Source organism: Aulonocara sp. 'chitande type north' Nkhata Bay, linkage group LG19 (genome assembly GCF_057382095.1).
Source record: "Aulonocara sp. 'chitande type north' Nkhata Bay isolate Kocher_YH1m ecotype deep benthic linkage group LG19, A_spYH_male_GT1.1, whole genome shotgun sequence".
NCBI lineage: Eukaryota > Metazoa > Chordata > Actinopteri > Cichliformes > Cichlidae > Aulonocara > Aulonocara sp. 'chitande type north' Nkhata Bay.
Genome location: NC_141362.1, coordinates 11,703,300 through 11,729,235, shown reverse-complemented (window position 1 = coordinate 11,729,235; position 25,936 = coordinate 11,703,300). Strand labels below are relative to the sequence as shown.

The 25,936-nt window shown below is 47.2% G+C and overlaps 1 protein-coding gene and 1 pseudogene across 1 annotated transcript in view; one reads left to right on the top strand and one right to left on the bottom strand.

The window, feature by feature from the left end:
* Window positions 1–13,313, bottom strand: LOC147306598 (uncharacterized; annotated as a pseudogene).
* Window positions 1–25,936, top strand: part of LOC147306597 (AT-rich interactive domain-containing protein 1B-like) — a 190,671-nt gene that overhangs the window by 3,994 nt on the left and 160,741 nt on the right. Inside the window, exon 2 of the mRNA XM_086275348.1 lies at window positions 1,045–1,148. The gene's annotated coding sequence lies outside the window, so the exon portion shown is untranslated. The remainder of the gene's footprint in view (window positions 1–1,044; window positions 1,149–25,936) is intronic.

The following is a 25,936-nucleotide window of genomic DNA, read 5'->3' as shown; positions in this document are numbered from 1 at the left end:
GACGATGGACGGACGGACAGACGATGGATGGATGGACGGACTGACGGATGGGTGGACGGACAGACGATGGACAGACGGACGGACAGACGATGGATGGATGGATGGATAGATGGATGGATGGACTGATGGACAGACGATGGATGGATGGATGGATGGACGGACAGACAATGATGGATGGATGGATGGATGGACAGACGGGCGGATGGACAATGATGGATGGATGGATGGATGGATGGACAGACGGGCGGATGGACAATGATGGATGGATGGATGGATGGATGGATGGACAGACGGGCGGATGGACAATGATGGATGGATGGATGGATGGATGGACAGACGGGCGGATGGACAATGATGGATGGATGGACAGATGGATGGATGGATTGACGGATGAACAGACAGGCGATGGACGGACGGACAGACGATGAATGGACGGACAGACAGACGATGGATGGATGGACGGACTGACGGATGGGTTAACGGACAGACGATGGACAGACGGACGGACAGACGATGGATGGATGGATGGATGGATGGACGGACTGACGGATGGGTTAACGGACAGACGATGGACAGACGGACGGACTGACGGACGGACGGACGGACGGACGGACAGACGATGGATGGATGGACTGACGGATGGATGGATGGATGGATGGATGGACGATGGATGGATGGGGACAGACGGATGGACAGACGATGGACGGATGGACTGACGGATGGGTGGATGATGGATGGACGATGGACGGACTCTGTCAGCTCCTCTTTCCTCTGCCTTTTTGTGTTCTGTTTTGTTTTGTTTTTTTCAGCCAAATAAAGTTTTTATTTTCTGGGCAGCTTTTTAGTGAATATATTAAAAAGGTGGTATCATCTTTGGCGATGGTGTGGTTGGTACGGTTGCTATGGGATGTCCTGTCAATAATCTTTGGCCATAACTTTTAACTGCAGCACTAAAAAACAGAGACCCTTAAATTACTGTTATGTCACACCTTTTTAGCATCTTCCTCTCTCTCCTTTTAAAACACTGTCTCTTTTATCTTGCAGTAATTCCCCACAGCACACATAAAGGTGGAACCATACTGATCGGGTCTCCTAAATTTCTGAAGCTTCTGGAGCTCGAAGTGTGACACAGGCGCTCACTTGATGAGGTGAGTGAATTCATTTGGCGAGCCGCAGCACGGTTCTGGAAACCTGGTGCGGAGGTAAGCAGCTCGCCCCGCGCCGCAGATGCCTTTAGTTTTCTTATGGAATACTAATTACGTTTGCATAATTGGTTTTAGTCATTTAAATGGGGGAGCTTGTTAAATCTTTTCCCCCTGTTTTCACCTACAGCTAAATTTAGCTAACAAGGTCTGTGTGAATCTGAACTGCTTTGTTCAAAAAACGAGGCATTAGTGGTTTAGACTTCAGAGTGCACTGTCAATTGATCTCACATCTTGAAAGAAAGGAGATAAAATTTTAAATGACTTACAACTGCTTATGTGATAAGCTGCAGGAATGTTTTGTGCTTCGCTGATGAATAGCTTTGAGCAGCCTCTTTCTCTGTAATGGCAGCGAGATGTAAAAAATGTGACATTTTGTTTTTAATTTCCAGTTGATTATCTGTGATTATGTGCTAAAACAGCAAACTCGCACCCCTTTAGAGAGACAGAGTGATAACGTAAAAGGCTGGAAATTGGAATCACCAGAGAAAAGTATGGCCTGAGGAGAAGCATCATGTAATGTGCTTTTCCGTATCCACCCCACACTCTCTCATTTTTGCCATTTGAATATACACAGAATTATTTACACCTTCAAGGCAACTCGACTGAACTGCACATCAGTCAATTAGTAAATCAGAAATTTTCTGTGATTCCAGTTTAGTGTGGAGTCCATGGCTCCCTCCGGTCTGCCCCCCCTCCTCTTTTTAGTCTCCCATCTTGACAGTGACAAATTACTCCTCTGCTTGGCGAGATTGAAAATTAAAAGCATTTAAAGCTGCTCATGCATTTATGCTAATGAGAAATTCAGATATGATTTGCATGCGAAAGAGGCTAGTCGGAGGACTCATCGTTGCCCCAGCCACCTCCATCCCCTGGATTTCTTTAGGCTCTTCATTATTTTTTCCTTTATGTGTGAGCAAAGAGGGAAGTGCGGTGTGTAAACAGTCTGCATGACTGCATTACATACAGGAAATTGCATTGTTACCTAAGAGCCTGAAGTCTTTGTACAGTATTTATGCAGGAGCCTACTATTGCAGCTCCCCCCGTCCCCCTTCCCAGAGCCACTCAGGCAAATTGGGTCATTGTGTCTGGCACTGTCACATCACGCTGCAGGAGGAAACACACCGAACGTAATGACACTCTGCAGCTACTGCTCACGCTGCCTCCTGTCAGCGCTCGCATACAGACTCCTAGCCGCTTACCGGTCTAGCTTTAGCAAGGAAAAGTTTAAAAAACGAACATAATTCTGTGGGCATAAGCTCCTGAAGTCTAATATTAAAATGTTTGTTCAGATGAAAAAGGCTTTGTTTGGTGATAAACACGTGCAGAACACTTTGGATCCGGGAGGATTAAGACTCTGTGCCAGTTTGTTTTCCCAGTAAGCTCCATCCATGTCTTCCTCTCCAAATATCAAAGCGTGTGCTTCTTTGAATTTGTTTGTTGCACACTTGCTAAACGATTGTAACCTTGGAAACAAGATGCATTAATGAAGGTGGAAAATGAAATGGGGCTTTAATTTGTTTCAGTGTTCATAGCTAGGTGAAATGGATTAGCTTTGATTGAGGTGTGAGATGAAGAAGCAAAGCGCTGACATGACACTCGTATTTGTCATCATGTCATTTCAAGGAGGATGCTGCAGCAATTATGAATATGGGTACACAGCAATTAAAAGCGCTACTATTCATTAATAATTTTTATATTAATTTTTCAGCGGACGCCGAAATGATTGCCACTGCGCACAAGCTTTCCAATTATGCCGCTTAATTAGAAATGTCAATATTAAGAAATAATTAAACTTGGGAATACATTAAGGTTGTCAGAAATACTTAAAAAGTTATGACCGTCGCTCAGACGATGTTTTCTATAATATATTTTGCAATGATTTGTAAATTAAAGATGAGACTTTGATCAATGTGTACGACAAACTGGATACTGGTTACTTAGTTACAGGAACACTCCATCTTTGGTTAGTTTTTTTCTTCAGAGACGACGCTCTCAGAAACGGCGTCTTATTGCGGTAAAGGAGCCTCTGCTTTAGCGCCTGTCCTTCTTGGAGCTGCTCGCTTCTGCAGCCTCGCAGACTTCAGCAGTATACATGAATGTGGACGTCTGTCTTTGAATGCTAAAAATTGAGATAAAAGTCAGACACTCTGAGTCAGTGGGGGGTTTAAAGTCCAAATTAAGCCTGTGTTTACTTCATACACTGCCCAGTTTGAGTTCAAGTAGGCCTAATTTTGGTGAGGCGGGGGGGAGGGGGGATATACGTATATAAGAAATTTGATGATTTAATCAGAATCTAAAACATTTGAAAATCAGTTGAAAGTTGAACAGACTCTAATGATTTTAATTGTGGAATGAACAGCTGCTCTGTAACAGAGTGGTGCTCGGCATAATACACTCTGAATATGGTTGATTCTACTTGGTGTTAAAGGTAAAGACCAATGGCGCCAAATCACAACAACAGTCGCCTGAAGGTGCTTTATACTGTAAGGTCGACCCTACAATAATACATACAGAGAAACACCCAACAGTCATATGACCCCCTATGAGCAAGCACTTTGGCGACAGTGGGAAGGAAAAACTCCCTTTTAACAGGAAGAAACCTCCAACAGAACCAGGCTCAGGGAGGGGCGGGGCCAGCTGCTGTGATTGGTTGGGGTGAGAGAAGGAAGACAGGATAAAGACATGCTGTGGAAGAGAGACAGAGATTAATAACAGATATGATTCAATGCAGAGAGGTCTGTTAACAGTGAGTGAGAAAGGTGACTGAAAAGAAAAATCATGGGAATCCCCCGGCAGCCTACGTCTATTGCAGCATAACTAAGGGAGGATTCAGGGTCACCTGGTCCAGCCCTAACTATATGCTTTAGCAAAAAGGAAAGTTTGAAGCCTAATCTTAAAAGTAGAGATAGTGTCTGTCTCCTGAATCCAAACTGGAAGCAACAGCACTTTTAATTAGAGAATAAAAAAATGAATTTTTCAATAAAGTGCATGTTTGACAGTCCAGGCTCTAAACTAAGCGTGTGAATGTAGTGTGGTTATAGACAAGGATGTTAGCACTGTCGCCTTTCTGTGTGGCGTTTGCATGTCCTCCACGAGTCTGCGTGGTTCCCTCCCACAGTCCAAAGACGTACTCTTTAGGTTAATTAGTGACTCTAACTGAGCCATAGGTGTGAATGAACGCCCGTCTCTCTGTGTTAGTCCTGTGATGGACGGGAATCTGTCCAGGGTGTCCTAGGCTCCACCCCCCCACCCCTCCGCCCACATGACCCTTACTTGGATAAACTGTTGATGGATGATTCTAAACATCTAGTACCTGAGTTCTAAAGTACGTCTATCCGGTGTTGCTCTGACAGCTGAGCACATGTGGAGCTGCTCGGTTTGTCTCTCAGCATTAAAAGAAGGAAGCCTTGACTTGCTTGTTTTTATCATGAGAGACAAAGTGGTGTTGAACTGCCTTTGATCATCGGAATAAATTTTCATTCTAATATAGATCTCACAGGTAGCTGCATATTGATGCTAGTAGGCTTAAGGCGGGCTAATAATCAAGTAGAGCCATCACCTGTTGACTGTGGCGGAAGCTCGCTGAAAGAAAGACTTGAAAGCATTTGTACCTCAAAGCCACGCCAGCCTCTAATGATAGGATCGGTCTTGGCACAGCACGTTGGCCACGTTTCCCTCAAAGCCTTGTGTGACAGCTCTTTAATTGGACTTCTCCATTCTCTCTGTGCTTTAACGTGTTACTATTGCTGGGTTATTGTGCCATAATTACACCACATTTCTTTAAATCATAATAAAGGCAAGCGAGACAAAGTTGAGCTGAAAGAGCTCCATACCTCTGTGTATGAATGTTCATCTGGACCTTCATATCCCTCTCTGAGAGTCATTCCTTCCTGTAATCAAGTGCTGACTGAGCGCTCATGCATGTAAGAGAATGAGCGAGTCAGACTCAGACTGGTGTCACAGTGAAAGCAATGCTTTTGCCTCCGTCGGGGGATAATTACTAAAACCGTGTCCAATTACCTTTGTGTGTTGTTTGTAGCTCTAAGTGAGCAGAAAAAGGATTTTGCAGAGGTTCTGGGAAAATAATGCTGTCATCACTCTACATAATATCTGTGTGATCCACAAGAGGCTGCACATCTGTCCTTGATGGCTCTGACGTCTCTGTCTGTCCCCTCCGTGTTGCTGTTGTTTCCCCCTGCTGAATACGGAGAGTAAAAAGACCCTTGTGAACCAAAGCCTATATATGAGAAAACAGTGTGTGTGTGCGTGCTGTAGCCCGCGGCTGCAGATTAACCATGAGAGCCAAAGGATCGCCCCGCTTGCTGACAAATGAGAAAAGCCACAGTGGCCCTGGCCAAAGTGACAGGCCAAATGGAAGCAATTCCTCCCGAGGCAGGGGAGAGCAGCTGTGACCAGGGCCTGCTACGCCACTTCTAGATGGGACCCGTCTATGACTGTGCGTCTGCTATAAAGACTCAACCTACGAGACAATTGGCATTTTTCTCCTGGCGGTTCCCGTGAAGCGGTACGTGTCACTGACCCGCGGGAAACCCCATCAGTGGCAGTCGACCTTTACCTGAGGAGGGACTGCGCCGCCTGTTTGTTTTCACCCCGCTCGTCTCTGACCCCCGACTACCAAATGTGTTTGTGAGCATATTACATCGCATATTAATATCTGCCAAGTTGACGCGCCTTCGACAAACACGGTCGTGGGATCGTTCCCTTTGAAGAGGAGCGCCAGGACACGTCAACTCGGCCTGACTTCAGAGCCTCGTGGACGTGTGAGTAATTAACACCGAGCCCTGACGGATTAAACGCTGTCCCTGCTGAGATCGACTGTCTGCCGCCTTTGGCGCAGTGACGTGCTAGACGCGAGATGCTTTCGGGACACGGATGGCAGAGAGGTGTCACGGAGAGTGACACGTGCAAGAGGCCCGGGAAGAACCGTCGATGGAGTCTAGCAGTCCCAGAACATTTAGACAAAAAATACCAGCAGACGTGGAACGAACGGGCCAAAAAAGAGAGTCAGGATTAGACGATAGCTCTGGGTTGGTGGCTATTCCCAGCGCTGTGCTGCTTTCTGCCTCTGGTTCACTCGGGCTGTCTGCCAAGAGATATATCCAAACCTTTCCTTCTCGCCTTCAAATCTCCTCCCTCGCTCTCCCCTCTCACCCAGGGCCAAGTGGATCAGGCTTCACTTCGACACAGCCATCATAATTACTCCGTACCAGAAGAATCAATTACGCCTAAGCACCATTGTTTCCAGAATAGAGCTAAACATTAAAGTTTAACAATCCCAAATTATTAAAAAGTCATGCTCTCAGGGACACATACAGAATATTTACTGTTAACAAATAACTTTATAACTCTGCTCCGAATTATTAATTCATGGCTCGCACTGGCTCAGCAAAACAGTCGTCTGGTGGCTAATTTCTCTGCCTTTATACATTGTTAAATATGCAGCACTTCTTGACTTTTCTATACGAGCGCTTCTGTCAGAGCGTTTGTGAGAAAATCCAAGCCTCAGATTTGTCTGCTGCATGCTGATTGGACCCTTCCAGTTTAACTGATGTTTTGTTTATAGCTGGGGAGATGGATGCACTTTCTTCTGCACGTTATGCTGATGCGGCCTCTGTCGATACAGCCGATCAGCGGCTGTCATTTAAGCCACGTCCTCACGTCGTCCTCGTTTGACTCACGTCTGAGCTAATTAGGCGGATCTGATCGGAGCGCCCATCAGTCGGGCAATCGTCATCATCATTTCCTCAGGCTGAATCTCACCTTTTGGACTTATTTACTTATCAGTGTTCGTGCTGGATGTTGTCAGGCGTCTGCGACGTTGCTGTGAAGCAGGAACATGTTCTCTTAGGCGGTGGCGCAGACGTCTCTCCGTGTACCGCCGTGCATTACAGGAGCGGTGGATGGAATTAAATGGAGCGGGGGAAGAGCGAGAGTAAGGAAAAGCCAGGCTGCTCTTTTAGCCCCTTTCAGCTGAGTGAATCAAAAACAATGGCAGAGCCTGAAATGGTTCCCAGCTTCAGGAAAAACTCCCCGGGGTCTGTAAATTGGCTCTCAGAAGAGGGGGAAAAACAATTGCCCTTTACCTCTGAGGTTGCATGTCATCTCTCTGAAACTCACTCCTGGGCAGATTAAGGTCAAGTAGACCCCACTTTCCCACCCGCCTCCCCCCCTTCTCTGAAGAGAGCAGACAGAGGGCAAATAAAATGATGACAAGGAGGGATTGAGAGAGAGGGAGTGAGGGGAGAAAGTGGGATTTTGAAGGTCTTTGAGGTTTTACACCCATCCCTGGTGGTTTCGCTCTCTCGCTCCAAGAACTGTGCTGATAATGGCTTCTTGTCAAGGAGGATGAGCCCACCTGCTCTTTGTAAGTCCGTCCTACTGGTTCAAGCTCGCAGCCTCCACATAAATATGAAAAGGAAGGCAGGCGGGAGGTTAGCAGCGGCCCTACGCCGTGCTTCTCGGTGACCCTTTAGTGTAGCTGCAAAGGGTACAATGTGAATAAAAGGACAGCAGAGGACTACATTTTCAAAGAGAGTGTGCCTGGGCAGTAACGTCCCGTTAAGCCTCAGTCAGGTTAACCAGGCCGAGTCCACCTGTTTGGAGACGGCGCTCCCTTCTCCGATACCAGCTCCGTATTGTGTCATCAGGCATTTGCCTGTCGCAGATGATGAATCGGTGAAACTGAAGTGGCAAGACTGCCGATTGTAATTACAGAATCAACTGACACAATTAAGTCTTTTGTTTCAGTGGATCGGCCTGTCAATCAGCAGCGCGCTCCCCACGTTGTCTAACGTGCCGGCGAATAGCATAACATTTTGCTTTCCCGTGTCAAGGGCACGGCGACGAAGTCTGCCGGCAATTAAAGGACTATAATGTGCTGAGTCGAGCGCGGCAACAAAATAGGCAGCAATTTCTTCTTCTCCTGTTGAAAATTATGCTTATCAGGTACCTCGCCTCAGCAAAGGTGAAGGGTCGGCCCGAGCAGGCAGGCAGTATTTCTCCGCATAATTGAGAGAAGTTTGGATTTAATTGTATAATTAATCTTGTCGAATTAAGTTACACAGAAGTCCGACCCCTAAATTAGGCAGTCTGGAATATTTTAAATTGCCTTAATGTGAAATCTGGACCAGAATGCACTTTGTTCTCTCCTGATGGTACGAGCTAAGTTTTTATCCACGACGAACGCTGCATGCTTAAATAACCTGTTAGCAGTTCTTATCACGTTGTTCCTTTATGAATCATTTCCTCACAAAGTAATTGCAATTTCAGAAAGAGGTGGATTTTATTGTATGGCTTATTGTGGGCCAGTCAAGTGAAAATATAAAGACAATTTTCATAGCAGCGCTCATCAAACTGAGTGTGATTTTATTATTGGTTTTAACTCTGCATTTTTTACTCTCTCTGAGCAGAGTGATAGCACTTTTATAATCTATTGTTGTTATCATTTTTCTAACTTAAGGCATTATGAAAGCAATCAAGATTGCTGAATGTGGAGGAGCATTGTGTGCAACATTCAACCTCAGAGCTCCACCTTGTCTGGCACTAACATCAGCACACAAACTGCACCGGGAGCTTCGTGGCGCGAGTTTTCCTGGCTGAGCAGCTTCTGCAGGGGTGATGTGGAGGGTAGCAGTACTTTAGTTTCATTAGCTGGGACTACTGTGTTTGGGGGAAGGCCTCGTAGAGGACTGGCAATGGTTCCCGGGCCGGGCAGATCCCCGTGCACTAGTGAGAAGTGAATGAAAGGAAGAAGAGAAGAAAGGAGGAGGGGGGGGCATGAAAGCGAGAACAGCAGGTATTGGTTATATAGCCTGAGGCCGGAAGGGGCGTGAATGAGGCGTGGTCCGCTCCTGAAATTCAGAAAATATTTCCACTTATGTATTATATTTTGATCTTTGATCTAAAGGGGTCCGGACCAGTGAGACTCCCCTTTCTGTATACAGGGGTGGGCAACTCCAGGCCTGGAGGGCCGGTGTGCTGCAGGTTTTAGATCTCACCCTGGGTCAACACACCTGAATCAGATGATTAGTTCATTCCCAGGCCTCTGGAGAACTTCAAGACATGTTGACGAGGTCATTTAACCACGTGAATCAGCTGTGTTGGATCAAGGACACATCTGAAACCTGGAGTTGGACACTCCTGGTTTAAAAGCAGGAATAAATAAATGTGTAGAATTAGAGAAAAGTGCAAACTTTTGTTTATTTAATAGTTGGGAATGGCAGTGGTGCAGCTTTTCCTGCTGATAGAGACCTCACAACTTATGAAAATGCAAAATTTATGCTCTTCACATTTTTCAAAGCCATCCAGTGGGGCTGGATTGGAGACTTTTCTGGGCCCGTTGTGGTCCCCGGGCCTTTTGTTTGACACCCCTGCTCTGCAGTGTCCCCGTCATGATGCGATAATAAAGCTTTATTGCAAACTCTAAACAGTGAATGCATCTCCTGGTATCAGTCAGATAATCTTGTTTGGAGTCACAGTGAAGAGTGCGTCTCACAGCAGTGTCTCTCCACAGACTTTCTAGAGATTAGAAACACTTGAGAGGAGATGGGTTGGGGGGGCCACAGGGGGGATAAAGTTGTAGAGTTGCATGGTGAGGATCAGCGAACTGACTATAATCTGCGATGTTTATTGCACGAATGCGAGCGTCATGAGCAAAGTTTTGTGGATGCTCTAAATATGAGCTGATGTTCTTGTGCTTATTTTGCTGCAGATATTTTGCGTACACATATTTCTGTGTGTTATTTTGCATCCGTTCAGTTGACTGAACTCTAATGACAACATTTCTATTTACCGCGCCGTGGAAATGAGACTGCACGTCCGATCGTCTGCTGCCTAGAAAGCGGGAGGACCCTAGGGTATTTTCCAGCATAATTCTCATCTTAACACAACGACCTTACTCTGCTGCCGTTGTCAGATTTAGTAACGGCAGAGGCACGAGAGGAGCCGGTAGGAAAAAGTCTCCTTCGGCGTGTTCGAATGTGCATGTGAGCTTTCAGAGGGCGCTCCTTCATGTCCGTGACGTACGACTGTTTCTGTGTAGATGGCATCTCAGGGAGAGAAACTCTACCCCGACACAGCGCTGCTGTCACCCAGAATACAGATGGAGGATGTGCCCTTGTGCACTTTACCTGAAGTACATGCTTACATAGATGGCTCTATTCTGCACTGCTGTGTGTGTCTTTTCTATCTAGTGCAGTTTTTGCAAGCGTGCCACTGCAGCAGAGTATTCTGGAGTGCGATTATTTCTGGTGTCTGTTTCTCTTTGTCACCATGCGTTACCAAACTGAGGCAGGCTTCTCTACAATAAACCTGTTTCTGGTTTCTGGCAGAATTTTACACTCGCGGTTCAGAGGCTTACCTTCCAGTCCCTGCAGAGAACATGAGGATAGCATTAATGCACAGTGGGAGAATGCTCTCAGACTACAATCCCAGCCTCCAAGACTCAACATATTTAACCTTTAATCTGAATGCTCCCGTGATATTTTGCAACGCTCCATTGCAGCACGCTGTTGTGAAACTGAGCTTAGCTGCTTTTTTAGGACTCTGTGCTTTATTTGTCTTCTCCTCTTTTCCCAGTCCATCTTTGATTGTTCGAGGAAATCTTGTGAAATGCAAATGGGGCCAAACAGAATGTAATTGCTGCTCTGCGATGATTACGACGGAGAACTAATGATGTCTCAACACCGGGGTCAGGTAGGGTTTAATTAGAGGAGGCACAATCAGTGTCACTCCAGACTTGTGCTCTCCTGTTCCCGGTGCCTGCCTGGTCCTGTGCCAGCGAGCTCTCCAACAGACTCGGGGGGGGGAAGAGTTGCTGATGTGAAAAGAGAAAAGGGACAGAAATTAATGTGGCTATGATCTTTTGTTCGGAACAAGGCCGGTTTGGAAATGGAGCCCCGTAAGAAGCATCGGCCTGTCTGCAGATAAAGGTGGAGGTTAATGAAGGAGCAGAATGGAAAAGGTTGCCTTTGGTGCTCCTGAAAACACGGCTCCTCTGGGAGAGAAGCCCGGCGATGTGTTTTGCTAAACCCGTGCACTGCACGGTGTGCACTCGTGCTAACCTCGGTAGCAAAATGCAACATCTCCCACGCCTTTCGCTGCGATCGTAAATTATTGTTCAGTAGGAATATGTTGTGCAACTGAGCAAATTACTGAAACAAGAAGACCAGATTGGACAGATGAGTGAGACCAGCCAAGGAGAATAACTGTGGCCAAAATTCCTGATTATCCAATCAGCACTCCAAAAACATCAATTCCATCTTGTCAATAGATAATTAAGAGGGATAATTGGCTGGCTGCACTCTGGGCAGACATGCACAGCTGGTAAAGTTCCATCTCCTACCTCAGCATTGCACACACACTACACAGCCGACACATCTGTCCACTGAAGGTCAGCTGATCTGTGCTGGTCCTGCAGCGGAGCGTTTGGGGAGTAGATTTTATTCTTAATGTGCGTAAACACTTTCAAGCATTTCAAAAGCGCAGGAAGGTTTTTCTTTACGCAGTCAGCTGTTCCCTATTAGGATCCTTTCCTTGTAGCCTCTGTTGTTTTTAAACCATGTTTAAGGATTATCTAACTTGGCAACTAAAGGCGCACTTTTAGCAGGGCACGACCTCACCCCTTCCTAGACCAGAGGTTTATGTTGTCAACCATCTTGCTCAGAGCTATTTATCCCTCTTAGATCCCCGAGTATCTGTGAAGTACAGGCCAGCAGATTTAACCGGACAGGGCCAGAGATTTAAAACATTGACCTGCCCGGTCTCAACAGCTGTGTGCTAATCCATTCCGCTGCCCTGACTTTCCTCCCCCGTTTCCTGCTCTGGTGAATAGAAAGGTCCTTAATGTGTGAGATCAAGAGGAAAATAAGGCTCTCCAAATGGAATCAAATCACACGGAGGGGGCTGCCGGGCTCGCAGCGAAAGGCAGAATAGGACCGAGTGATTGGACTGTAATTCCTTTCCTAGCTATTAGCCCGTCACAGCTTTACTTGGTCGGCTTCTCGTCCTCCTCTCAAACCAACCAGTCTTTGATTAATTCATTAATTCGCAAACGGGCCGAATCGCATCTCGACTCAAATTGGATGCAAGAGTTACAATCAGGCCCTCCTACCCCAGACTGATCTGACAAATAAAAAATACAACATTACCCAGTAAATAGATCTATGTCCATTCGGCCTGATAATTTGTAGCATTTTCATGTTTTATTTATACTCAGATAAGCTGCCTGCTCTCGTATATCACGGGCCCAACAAGGCAAGCCAGGTGGGGGGGGGGGGGTGTATTGATTTGGGCTGACTGTGCACCTCTCCACGCAGCCCTACCCCTTTAGCCCCAGTGACGCCCCTCGCAGTTTGTATTCGTCTCGAGCTTTTAGCCCTCTAGCCCTTGTGCATTGGCTCTCATTCAACGGTCCCCTTCTTGGCTCACACAAGGCCCAATCCCATTCCCATGCATTCAATATTCCCATTATAAGCTCATTAGTCTAGTCATTGTTTTGGGCTCATTAATAGGATATCCATCGCCTTAGACACCTCTGAATTACCATGTCACAGTGTGGCCCCTTTCACAGCATCAACAGTGGGCTGCAGAAGTCGTGCGTGTCTGTGTGCGTCTTGCACCTGTGGGTAGTGTGTCGACCTTGAGTTTGCTGATGTGCCAGCCCCTCTGGAAACCTGCTGACACACGTCATGTAGATACACATGCCTCCACACACACACGCTAAAGCTTTCCTCCCCAGCCTCAGCTCCCCGCCCACAAGCTCCCAGAGGTTTGTCCGTCAGTGATGCAGGAGACAGCGGAGAGAGTGAGCGGGGGGCTGGGGCCGGATCAGGGTTTTTAACATGCGAGGCAGGTCCTCGTGTGCGTTCGTATCGATCCTCGGAGGGCTCCCAGGCCCCCTTTTCCTTTCTTTCTCTGGCAGTGAAGGCCATTCATCACCGAGGCCATGACTGGAGAGCTCAAACAGCCGTCTCTGTCAGAAAATGGGCTGTGCCTTACCACACCGACCTGGCCTCGCTCATCAGGAGGGATGAAGCCTTGACACAATGGCTCGTAGCGTGAGATGTTCCTCTTACTCACAGGAGTCATCCGTAGCTTGCTGGGCAATGCACAGTCATGCTTTCCTCAGCTGCTCGATTGGATCGCCGTGTTCTGTTTTCACCTAACATTTTTTTATTGATTTGTGGTGAATTAAAAGAAAAAAGCAGGACAGGATGCCAAGCAAACACTTATACTAAAAGAAAGTCTCTCTGACATGAAAACAATAAAGTTTTAAATGAGTCTGAACATACAGATGGATAAAGTTCGCTGACATAAACATGTGGGTCACACTTATATCAGCTGGTCTCCAGCAGTCTCCCTTCCTGCCACACCCAGGTCCTCCCCAGCACTCTCATGTTTGATTGAGAGTGACTTTCAACACCACGGGGAGATACGCATCCCGGCTGAGCTGCCACGGATGGAGCTTCAGCCTCAGCCTAACTTTGGGCCGTGACAAGGACGAACGGGGAGAAAGGAAGACGGCGGGAGGGAGCGGAGAGGCCTCGGCGTCGGATGTGTTTTAAATAACTTTGACAGAGGAGTTTGAACCGTCTCTCTGGGCTGGAGCTAATCTGATGTGAGAGGATGCCACACCGAGGCTGATAGGACACCGAGATAGAGGAGGAGAGGGAAGCGGCAGAAGGAGAGAGAAAGGGTAATAGAGGTGCTCACTCAGCTGGTGGGAAATCTGCCCTCTTCATCTTTTCATCTCTCCAGCCTCTCTCTTTCTCACATCGCCCCTGCCTCCTTCACCCAGTTACATCCATTTACCACCAACCTCCGACTCCCCCTCCTCTCTCTTCTTTCTCTTTCACACTCTGCGTCACGCCGCCTCTCAGCTCCCTCCATCTCTCTCCCCGATGTCCCCTTTCCCATCTCCCCCTGCCTCGCCGCTCCCTCCCCCTGTCTTTCACAGACGATTTAGGAAGTCACAGCCTCTCCCTTCCATTTATGAAATTGCTCATGTTATTTCCTGCCCCTCACCCTCTGTGCCCAGCTTTCCCTCATAAGTCTTAGTGGATGTGTCCTCTCTCCCACACAGCTCGATCCTGCACCCAGAAAGCACGCAGCACACAAATGCATCGGAGAGTAATATTCCTCGACAGGACGAGCAGCCCCTGACACCGTGACCCGGCCATAACACCGACCGTCTATTCTTAATCTCCACCCGTGGTCTCTTGTTTACCTCATCATCCTCCGGCCACCGTGAAAAGGCACACGCTGGCCCATTTTGTCCTGTGGTTGTGTGTTTTTATGGCCTACCTCTCTGAGGCTGGCGCTGTTATGAGCACTGTCTGAGTGCTTATGTGGTCAGAGAGATTTACTTGCTATCAAAACATTATTTTTTCATGTAATGGTGAAGTATTGCTCCTGTTTTGGGGCTTTGATTTGGATTAAATTTGGCCAAAGCTGAAACCTGCATGTTGGTGTAGCCTCTCACTCGCCCTGTGGCGAGAGGGGATAAGAGAAATAGATGGATGAAACCTGCATTAATCCGGTTTTTGGCCACTTGGGGGTAGTACAAGAAGGCATAAACACAACAGTGCCGTGCTGTATTTTCACATCGTGAGTATGTTGCCGTCTTGCACATCCAGAAGACGCTGAGTAAGAGTATCATTCATTGAGAGTGACGTTTAAGGTGACCCAACAAATATTCATTTTTTCGTTTCCCTAATAGCTTATCCGAGTCACAGTCCAGGGGGGCGATGGGGCCTATCCCACCTGTCACTAGGAGAGCGCCGGGGTGCATCTGGACAGGTCGACCGTCTATTGCAGGGCTAACAGAGAGACAAACAGCCAGTCACAGTTTAGACTTTCTGATGTTTCCATGTTCACGGTGTGCTAAACCGCTAACATCATAGTGATGGTAGTTACCATACAATCAAACACTGAGCACTGCTGACTACAGTTTTATTTTGAAGGAGTCGTGTGTTCTTTATTCATTGCATTTAGTTTCACTTCCCCTGTCCTGTCATTAGGTTCATGTCAGTCAGCTGTTCCTCCATGTGTTCCCACTTCCCCTAATCACCTCCTGTGTATTTAAGTCCTGTGTTTTCAGTGTGTCATTGTCAGGTCGTTCTGTCACAATCAGCAGGGCTGACTGTGTGTAGAGTGAAGGGTGGACCCAAATGCAGACGGAAACAAAATGTGAAACAAGACTTGAATAACAGAAAACGAGCCATTTATTGAGGCTGGCAAAATAACTGTAAACAAAAGGCAAAATGCAAGGCTAACAATAAACTAAACTGGGTGAGCTAAATTAACTTAAAAACCTACAACAGGAACATGAGGAAACTTGACACAACTTCTTGGCTTGCAAACAAGGCAGACGATCTGACAATGACACACTGAAAACACAGAACTTAAATACACAGGAGGTGATTAGGGGAAGTGGGAACACATGGAGGAACAGCTGACTGACATGAACCTAATGACAGGACAGGGGAAGTGAAACTGAATACAATGAACAAAGAACACACGACTCCTTCAAAATAAAACAGGAAACACTGAAACTAGACATGACAACACAAGCTTAACAGACCTAACACGTGATGAACGATACAAGAACTCAAACATAGAAACCAAGGAAACAATAAATAATAACTGCCTTTCCTTAACTAAAGCTAAATAGGAATGACACAAACTAATCACATATCTAAAATGAGACAATTACAAAATGAACTCAGAGCGCTGGGTCAAAGACCCAGCCTGTGACAGCATGTCCTGACTGCGGGGTTTTAGAAACAAATTAAAACGTACAGCTCTGCTATCACTTCCAACATAAATGAAGACAGAAAACTAAACAGCAGTGACGTTTGTAGGGTTACTGAAGTTTGGCTAGCTGGTATATAATGATGTGCTACGTGACCGCTAGCGACACAGCTATGTTAGCATAATATAAACAAGCTAACCGTTTTCCCACTCGATAAAAGTTAACGTGAGTGTTCTCGGTGGTCGGGAACAAATGTAATCGCATGGCAGGATGCTGTAAAAGGACCAAACTTCAGCCAGGAGAACAACTGAGATAATCCATCCACAATACGAGGTGAGTCATTCATATACTGCTGCATGGGCTGTGCTGTAGTTACATCGTAAGGTTTTAAAAACTGAGCTTAAATAAATGATTAGCGGTAATAAAAGCCGAGGGAGGTCAACAGTGATCACTGACTGTTTTAGGAGCTTTTTGAGATTAAATAGAAGAAAATACAAAACATTAAACATGTTAACAACACAAAAGCCATATTAAACGCAGACTACTTTAGGCCCGGAAGTAGGATTCATCACGTCATCACTTAACGACCGGATAAGAAATCAAATGATGTTTGTTGTACGGGCCTGTGATGGCCTGGCGAGCTGCCCGGGGTTCATCCCGCCTATCACCCACTGATAGTGAGGACAGGCTCAGGTTGCAGAACGACCCTGAGGTGGGTAAGCAGTTCATAAAATGTGCACATGGATGCATGAATGAAAGATTTTATATATTTGGATAAAAACAAAAATATCCACTACAAAAAGCTCAATAACATTTGTATATAAACCACTAACATTTCCTACTGAAAGGATTTTAACAAAATGATTAGAATTCGGGGGGACTGCAAAATAAGAAACCCTTTAAAAGCCTTTTCGGTGTTTTTAATCCACGTAACCTTATGACCCGCTGCCTCGTTCACAGTAATTGGATGTATTGTCATGTCCACAGTGACCTTGCACAATGGGGACGGCCCACGTGAAAAAGAGTGCAAGGATGCGTGTATGCTTAACCTGTGACCGTGTGCATGCAGAAACATACAAATGTGTTTTTCAAGGTGGAGTGTGACGTAGAGCAGAACAGAAAGGGAAGGAAGGAAGGAAGGTGAAATGAGAAGGAGAAAATGAGAGGAGCCTTGATGGTGCTTGGCTTCCTGGAGGGGGGGCTGTAAGGGATGGCAGAGGCAGAGATTGAGTGAAGGGTGCATGTGTGAGGTCGGTGGTGGAGTGTGCCGGCCTGTCCTTGTGCCTCTTCCTCTCCTCTCAGCCTGTTTCTGGCTCATTACCCCCTCCGCCAGCAGACTTTTCCCTGGGCGGCAGTGAACAGAACTGTCCTCTCTCGCTCTCACCGACAGCCTGAGCACTGCCCTGCCCTCCCGATATTAATCAACACACACATGCACGCTTTGAAGCTCACGCACACACTCTCCCCAGTGAGCCCTCTGACGGACAGGCCAGTGGGCAGCCGTTGAGACGTCCGGCCTCTCAGAGCGGCGGGCGTTGGGACATCAGAAAGGTTCTAACGAGAGGAACGTTGGCTTTCGTTATGTGTGCTGCTTCAGCTCTGTTTTCTTTGCATATTTGTAAATGTATTTAAGAAATGAGCTTTTCATATTTAAGCTGTGTTCCGTCAGTCGAGATCTTTTTGTCATCCACTGTTTTCATATCAGTGTGAAAACTCTGATTCTCGTGTCGATTTCTAACATGCTGGTGTTCATTTTTTTCTAATGACAAGCTAAAAAGATCCTTGAATTCTTTTTTTAAACAGTTATGATCTGTAGCATGGTGCTTTAAAAGCACCAGTGTCTGTAACTTGGGATAAAATCAGTATTTACTGTGTGTCACATCAGTCGCAGGCTTGCAGCGAAGGCTGACTCGCTCTCCGAGTTTATTACGCGCTGTCGTTTCTTGCCTGAAGATATCCCAGAGCGCCCGCCCCTCCCTGCCTTGCCCTCTTTGCCCTCTCTTAAAACCTGTGCCCGCTGACAGTCTGCCAGGTGTGCCCGTACCCAGGAGACACGCCCGGTGTCACCGAGCAAAGCAGGTTCACGTAGGCCGCGAAGAGAGGCGAGATGCCAGCTTGGCTGTAGAATAACTGTCAGGGGGGGAGGGCCGAGAAGATCCCCGACGCCAGCGTGCGTGACATTAGCTGGCCGCCTTCCCTCTCCTCTCGGAAAAGCTCGCGGCCCCACCTCTGCCTTCACATGCTGCCTGGGTATGTGACCTGGTGTCCGAGTGACACGTTCCTTGGCAGGGAGTCGGAATATGAAATGATGGTATTATTCACGTCCTACCTTTGACATTGTCTGTTAGCTGTGCAGCGGGCAGCTCAGACTCAGCAGCAATCTGGCAGTGCTGTCCACTTCAGGTGGCGTGTGCGTGATCATCAAGTGAAAACTAGCCCGTTCATGTCTCCCGTTTGTTGTTGCGCAGCATCGTTCAACACAAAGAGCATCGGGTAGATCCAGCTGCCGACGTGACGCTGTGCTAATAGCTTAGCTTCTGCTTTTGTGGCGCTGTCTCCTGGGCGTTCCTCAAGCCTTCCTGTTCGGATGAGAGTAGCTGGACACTGGGGAGTCTTTGTCTCTTTTCTTAGGCAGACTATGCAATTTAAACCTGCCTCGGGCATGTAGATATTACTCCCTGGCGAGAAGGCTGATAATTAATGGAAATTGTTTTAGAGGAATCATTATTAACATTCTCCTTTGGATGCCCTTTCGTCATCCCTGCCTTGTCGCCTCTCTTGTTTTATTCTCACGCTAATTTATGCAGGCGTTGACATTCCTGTCGCTGCGTAAATGTGCTGGGAAATGTGAATAATCAGTCTAATAATTAGGATTTGCTCCGTCACCGCAGCGGGCATATATTTTGGCATCAGACAAATATCAATCATACATTTATTATCGTATTTAGCTGTTATTTTCCATCATAAGGTCAGCGCCGTCACTTCTGTATTTTAGCAGCCACGTGTAGTTGTAATGCACAAGGCAGCTGGGTTGGGGTGTAACAGACTAAACTCTGGGAGCAGGAAATCACATTCCCTCACACATACGACTCAATTTCACACCCCGAGCTGGATTAAGAGGGCTCTTTGCTCCGGGCCTGTGCAGGAAAAAGGGTAAATATCACCCTTGTTCCTGGTGCTGGAAAATCCGCTGTTTAAATGGGGAGTAATATAAGTGACATTTTCCAGTTCATTATGCAGCCCCTGACCTTCACCACGTACGACTTGGATACTTCTCCGGCAACAGACGAGGCCTGGTTCTCCCTAAGAAGAGATGTTTGACCTTGTCGGGAACTAAGAGGAGGTCAGATAACGACTCCGGCAGAGACGGGACGCGGCGGATGCACACCTGTGGCAGAGACCGAGGAGACGGCGATAAACCAAACGGCAGCGTTTAAGTCGCCGCTCCGACAGAAATGATGCATTTTGGGTTTTTGGAACTCGCCGGCGTCTTTGATACATTATGTAAATTTGCGATCTGCGGGGATAATCTATAGCTGTCCAATGCGTATTACATCATCTGGTCTTCAGATTGGTGTTTATCTCTGTTTGTGGCCAAACTGCCGAAGCTTATCGCAGATGGATTCGACTAATCTTCAACTGGCTCTTTGCCTTTATGTCCAACTGTACTTTAAAGACTCCTCAGGATTTGAGATAAATCCATGGCACTCAGTCACCAAACGTAATAGAAAGTAATCATATCGGGAGTCTTTCACGGATTAGGCTGTTTTCAATGTGACTTATAATCTCTTCCGTTTGTGTGAACTACAATGATGTGCACTGGGCGCCTGGCAGAGATAATCTTATTACCCAGTTGGCTTTTGTTTTCTGCTGCTTTGCTTTTATTCTTTATTAAAACATTTTGCTGCATTAAACATGCTAATTTGTGGCTGGGCATAATTGGGGTCTTGCTTTAAAAACCTCTTCCCTGTTTGGAAGGAGATTAGGAATTTCATCTTCAGGATTATGCGTAGAGTACGGCGAGACCCGTGAAACAGTCTCGCTTTCCATTATGTTTAAAGCCACTCGAGCTCATTAATGTGAAAGGAAAATGTATTATTCGCCATTGTCACATGACAAGAAAATGTCAGATGGCAGCTCGTTCGATTGATGGGATTGGCCGGCTGATTAGTTCTCGTCCACTCGGTGCGCTTCTGGGATCAAATTCATCAAGCCGATTGGCTTTGGAGCAGGCAGAGAAAGCCTAGCGATTCTTCTTCTGCGTATTTTCAGGTTCCTAGACACAACCCGGCGTTGGCTGTCAGAGCTGCTGCACAAAAGCTGTCAAGTCCTCTGTATTATAATAATCAGAGATGGAACAGCAGCAAACCTGGCTTTGGACAGCAGAAGGCAGATAAAACCGAGCAACTCAGGCAGGAATCCTCACTGATCACTGGTGGCTTTCGGTGAGCCTCAGATGTGGAGAGATCAGAGCTTCAATCTCACTACGAAACGATATCTCACAATGAGAAACGATCCCCAGACCTGCTCCAAGATGTCAAAGAAAGCGCAAAGAGAATATTCAGGTGTCAGTATTTCTGCCTCGTTCACCTAGGGGTCTAATAAGTGATCACACAGAAAAGGGGGAATCTCTCCCCCGTAATGGTGAGCAACTTTTGATTTTGTGTCAAAACATATTTAAAATTTGAACAGTGCTGTCAGTCCTGTGGCGTGCCGCTCTCTCCGTGGGGCTTGTCACAGGAGGCGTGACGGCACGCGGCTCCAGTACACGAGGCTCCTTTCATTTTTCTGTCTGACATGTTAAGTGTGATGGTACAAAGAGGTTCCATTTTAATTGTTTGGACAGATCACTCAAGGGAGAGGGGCTTTGATTTTGGGTGTTGACAGAATAGGCACAGGCTTGCTGAGTTGCTTTGGTGCCTGTCTTGCCGTTGCAGGCGCTGATGGGGTGTTTACCTCGGGCCGCACTTGAGCTAAAGGCCAAAGTTGGGGGCACGTGACTTTTTATTATTGACGTCTAATCTCTCAGGTGGATGTAAGGTTATCTACGCTGCCAGCTCGGGGATCTATAAAAGCAGGCCCACTGTAATATCTGTGTTTAATAAGACGGACGAGCACAGCTGCGGCGTGCCGGCGCTTTATGAAACAGGGATATACTTCCACGAAGCTCAGCGAGCGGTGAGAAATCACCTGTTGATGGCCCATAATGTAAGAGAACATTTCTTTTGAATGGGCAGGAACCGTAATGTCACACATCCCATTAATATTCTCCTGCTGTGCCCACATCTCCACTCTCTGCTCGTGGGGGGAATAATTGGGTGACGGACGACGGGGTGATGACACGAGGAAACAACTTCCCCACCTTCCTTCTCCTCCTCGCCGCCCCCTCCCTTCAAGCCTTCAACACAACAGCCACAAATTACCCACTTTACTCTCAATATTATCAGGGCTGATCGTCGGTGTCCGTAATTAGAGTCTTGGTGTCGTCTCGCCTCCATTAGGCTAACAATAGAGTCTTGGAACAAGGCCACTTTGGGCAAATAACACGTTGAGAACACTTGACTTTTGTGAAGAGATAGTGAAAAGCATCAGAGGCCATTACCGATCCAAACAGCCTTGAATGGTTCCATGGCAGCTGCGTCTCTGAAAAGCGCGGGCAGGCCCACTGCAGAATCGTACCCGTACATATGTAGGGGCAGACACGCAAAGGACGCAGTCGCGCGCACGAACACGGAGACGCTCATATTCATGCTCAAATGGCGACGGCGTTTTCCCCTCTCTGTGCCTAGCCTTCGTTGACAGAGACACAAATACCATCACAACACACGCCGCAGTCTAGTGGAGCTTGTATTTTAATCACAGAGTGTAAGATAGCTCGCTGCTGCGTTTCCTCCCAGGCTATTGAGAGAGCGCGCTCAGTATTCTGAGCCGGGGCCCCGTCTGATCTCCGTCATTGCCCCTCTAAGACATCATTGTGTAACAGTGTAAAAGCGGACGGCTTCATGGAGTGAAGGAAATATCAAGGAAGTTATTCATAAATATTAGATAAGATCAAAACAGCCGGTTGCTCTCAGACTTTGAGCTCCTGGGTCAAGTCATCCATATCTCTTTGATTTTTCTTCTTCCCCTCAGACTGAGCACGGAGGATTTGGCATGCATTGAAACTGTGACACCCCCTCCTTTTAGGGGCTGGAAACAGGAAAATGGGGAAAATGGTAGAGTCCAATTTTCTTATAATAAAGCACAAATCTACAGTTTTGTTTCATTTTCTGATCAACGCTTTTCATTATTCATAATTCTCTTGTTTTGATTACCGTCCCTAACTCACCGAGCGCCGAACCTGAGGAGATTAATAGGCAGAATTCTCCAAACTCTTCCCCCCCTTCTCCCGAGCTGACACAAATTGCTGAAATATCACTTTGATCATGCCTCCTGAACAACAAACAAAACACAAACCTAATTAGCCTAATTCAAAATCGTTCCAAATGCCTTTGTTTGTTATGAAAGCCTTCCTTCTCTCTGCCGTTGTTAAAGGTAAAACTAAGTTGGATGAGCATCTGTGTTTTACCTTTGGATATTTGCTGCTGTGTGCATGTGTGTGCAATTGTGGTTAACTCAGCAAACGAGGCCCCAAAAGTGTCACATGGCCTTTAAACTTTCAATTAGCAGAAGGAGGCAGAAACATTTCTACCACCTCGGTAAAAATCATCATCTTCTTCATCTTTTGCCTGCTCCCGATCCCGCCAACCCTCTGCATGTCCCCCTTCTCTACATCCATGAACCTCTGAGGTCTTCCTCTTTTCCTCCTGCCTGGCAGCTCCGTCCTCATCATCCTTTGTCCTCTGTGCATGTCCAAACCGCTCAGCCTGATCTGTCCCTCTGAAATACTCATTTCCAATCCAGTCCTTGTCTCTCCAAACGATATCACATCATATCAAACAGAACATGAGCGTAGCCAGCAGGATGTCGACCACTGTTTTATGGTCAGCCGTGTTTTTGAGTTGTTCCTTTGGTCATTTTCACTATTGCCGGTGCACAGTCATACAGTAGAAAGTGTCAGTCACAGGGGAGCTGTGCCATTTGGGTCACAGGGACAGCAGTCTCACCAGAGAAGCACAGATTTCCTTTTCCCAGTGATCTCTTCCAGCTCATCCGAGTGGACACCGAGTCCACACCCACTGTCCTATTGTCACGGACGTGGCTTGCAGTGAACACAGAGTACGCTCTCAGTCTCCCCGCTTGAACCCGTGTGACCCAAGGCATCAACTATGTACATGTAGAAGAATATGATCATCACTATGCCTGTAGTCAGATCACCTCCACCGTCAGCAGCATCCCGAACGTCCCCACATTTGGACACTGAGTCACTGCCAAGCTAGCCGAGAGATAAAATCTGTCCACTGAGTCCCGTGTCTGCCCCAGCGCCTCCTCCCGGCAAGACGTGTCCAAAACACCTCACCTAGGAGCTACTCGGGAGGCGTCCTAGTCGGACGCCCGCACATCTCGGTCGTCTCCTTTCAGTGTGGCTCTGCTCGGAGTCCATCTCTGAGTCTCTAGAGCTCATGAGCATAAAGGAGGGAAGTCTGTGAGTCTCCCCCCAGCTCATCCTGGACCCTTGTCTGGCTGAGAAATCATACGCTTCTTTGTGGTTTAAATGTTTTACCCTACATGCTACCAAAACATCATTCTTGAAATGAGAAAATGAGATGCACTTCTTTACAGTCAACCACATGAGTCGCCCCCTGCTGGCCATTAGAGAAAGCACATGTACACACTTTGACACAAATACCAAATGGAGGTGACTCAAACAGCGTAAAGTTTAACTGTAGGCCGTGCTAGTGAAATTACAGTAACCTTGTACATTTATCCTCGAGTCAGGATGTGCTAAACGCACTATGAACAGGCAAAGTGTTTGCCTTTTGCTCCTTCTTTAAAAGCTCACACATCCTGTCAGGGTCTGTTTGCCAGTGGAGATTTTTCTTTTTTCGGGGCAGCAATGCACCAAAACTATACAGCATTCAGCGTTACTACAAGCAGCTTGAAATCTACCTTGCAATGCTAGCGGATTAGCTCACTTTGCCTCGCTAACATATGCAATGACTGCCGGCAAGCTCTTCCCCATTAGGTTGGCACATCAAAGGCGGCGGGAGAAGTTCTTCACAGGCAGTTAAAAGTGGGCTCAGTGTGGATCTTGTAAATACCGTCTTTGAGTCGGTGCCTCTCGGGGGACACTTCACACACTCCTCCAGTCAGAAGAAGGGAGGGAGAGAGTAGCAGTGACAGGCATCAGAGGGGGGGAGTGGGGGATAGAGGTACTGGAGGGGGAGAAAGTGGGGGTGTGTTTCTGAGAGCCCAGTCCCCTGTCACCATCAGGATAGGATCTGCGGATGAAGAAAATCACTCTCTTCTACTCTCCTTTCCCCGTCTCTATCTCGCTCTCATCCGCTTCCTCCTCTTCACACTTCACATGATAGCTGACAGTGAAAGTAGAGCATGGCTGTTTTCCGTTTTCTTTTGAGTCATGTTTTTCATAACACATAAATAGAGCATGCGGTGTCCTGGGAATTCTATGATTCTGTGTTTCAGTATACAGGCGGACACAATAGCATCCACTCCTCTGAAGTGTTGTTGAAAACATTTTATCCATCATAGCTGTTTGTAGGGCTCTGGTGAGGCCCTCGACTCCGCAAGGAGCTGAAAGGAATGTGTTTTGTTAGCGGCCACACCAACACACACACACACACACACACACATGCCGTACGCTCCCAAGCCCGTCGTTGCCTGGTTTTGCAGAATGATCAATGCAAATTCTGTTATTTACCCAAGCCTGAAATGAAAAGGCTATGGATCAATTTGATGCACTTCCATAGGGTGTGCTCACAATGGCTGGCTGGCTTTTTGTCTCAGCTGCACCCCCCACCCCCCTTTACTCCTTAGCCATCTACCCCTCGTCTTAAACGCGGCGCCCATCTCCACATCGCTAATGCAAAATATACCACGGCAGTCGCTCTGATCTGCACAAACATTATGTGTGCATTCTCTCTCTGCACTCTGTTTCTTTCAAATACACCCACAGCGTGACACCAGGGCTGCATCTATCTTAGCCGTGCGTGTGTGTTTGTGTGTCTGTGCATACGTGCATGCGTGCGTTTCGGGCTGACCCACTTTCTGTGCTTGGCCAGGCTTGTGCTGCTGTGCTGTGCTGCTCTGTGCTGCTAAGGGGGAGATCCCTGCAGACTCGCCCAGAACAGGCTCCAGCTCTCCTCCTGACAGACACTCACCGTGGCATGTTATCCCCCCGTGGATTGGAGACCTCTGTCTCTCTGTCAGAGAGCCTGAGTGTGTGTGCGATGCAGATGCACCAACGAATACTTGCAAAAATGTATGCATATCGTGCAGAGACAGCAGCAGCATCCTTCTCCACCCACACACACACACACACACACACATGCTCAAACACACACATTCAAAGCACATACCATCCCAGATCTGTATATTTTTAATTCCATCCACCCTCCTCCAGCTCCTCCTCCTCTCTTCCCCGTGTTTGTCTGGAGTTATTGTTTCAATCTTGCTGCATCAGGGGGCCCCTGAAGGTTATAAATTAAACATAAATGCAAATGCGCTGAGCCATTGCCCTCCTCCACCTCCCTCCTCCTACACACACACACACACCCATCCTAGCCATTCAAACAGATCAGTGTGTCTGCGAATTAATAGGAGAACAGTGGGCTTTTTTTAATGAGTGAGAGAGGGAAATTACAGTTGCAAAGCCACAGCGCGGCACACCCAGAGCTGCAGCCGAGGCAACGGCTTGAAAAGCCGGGCGCCATCATAGAATATGCTAATGCCCCAGGTCCCCTCACTGTCAGTGGTGCTGTTGCTCTAGATGAGATCAGTGCTTTGATCTGGGACACTGATGGGAGCCACAAACGTCATGTGTGCAAAGTACGGCAAG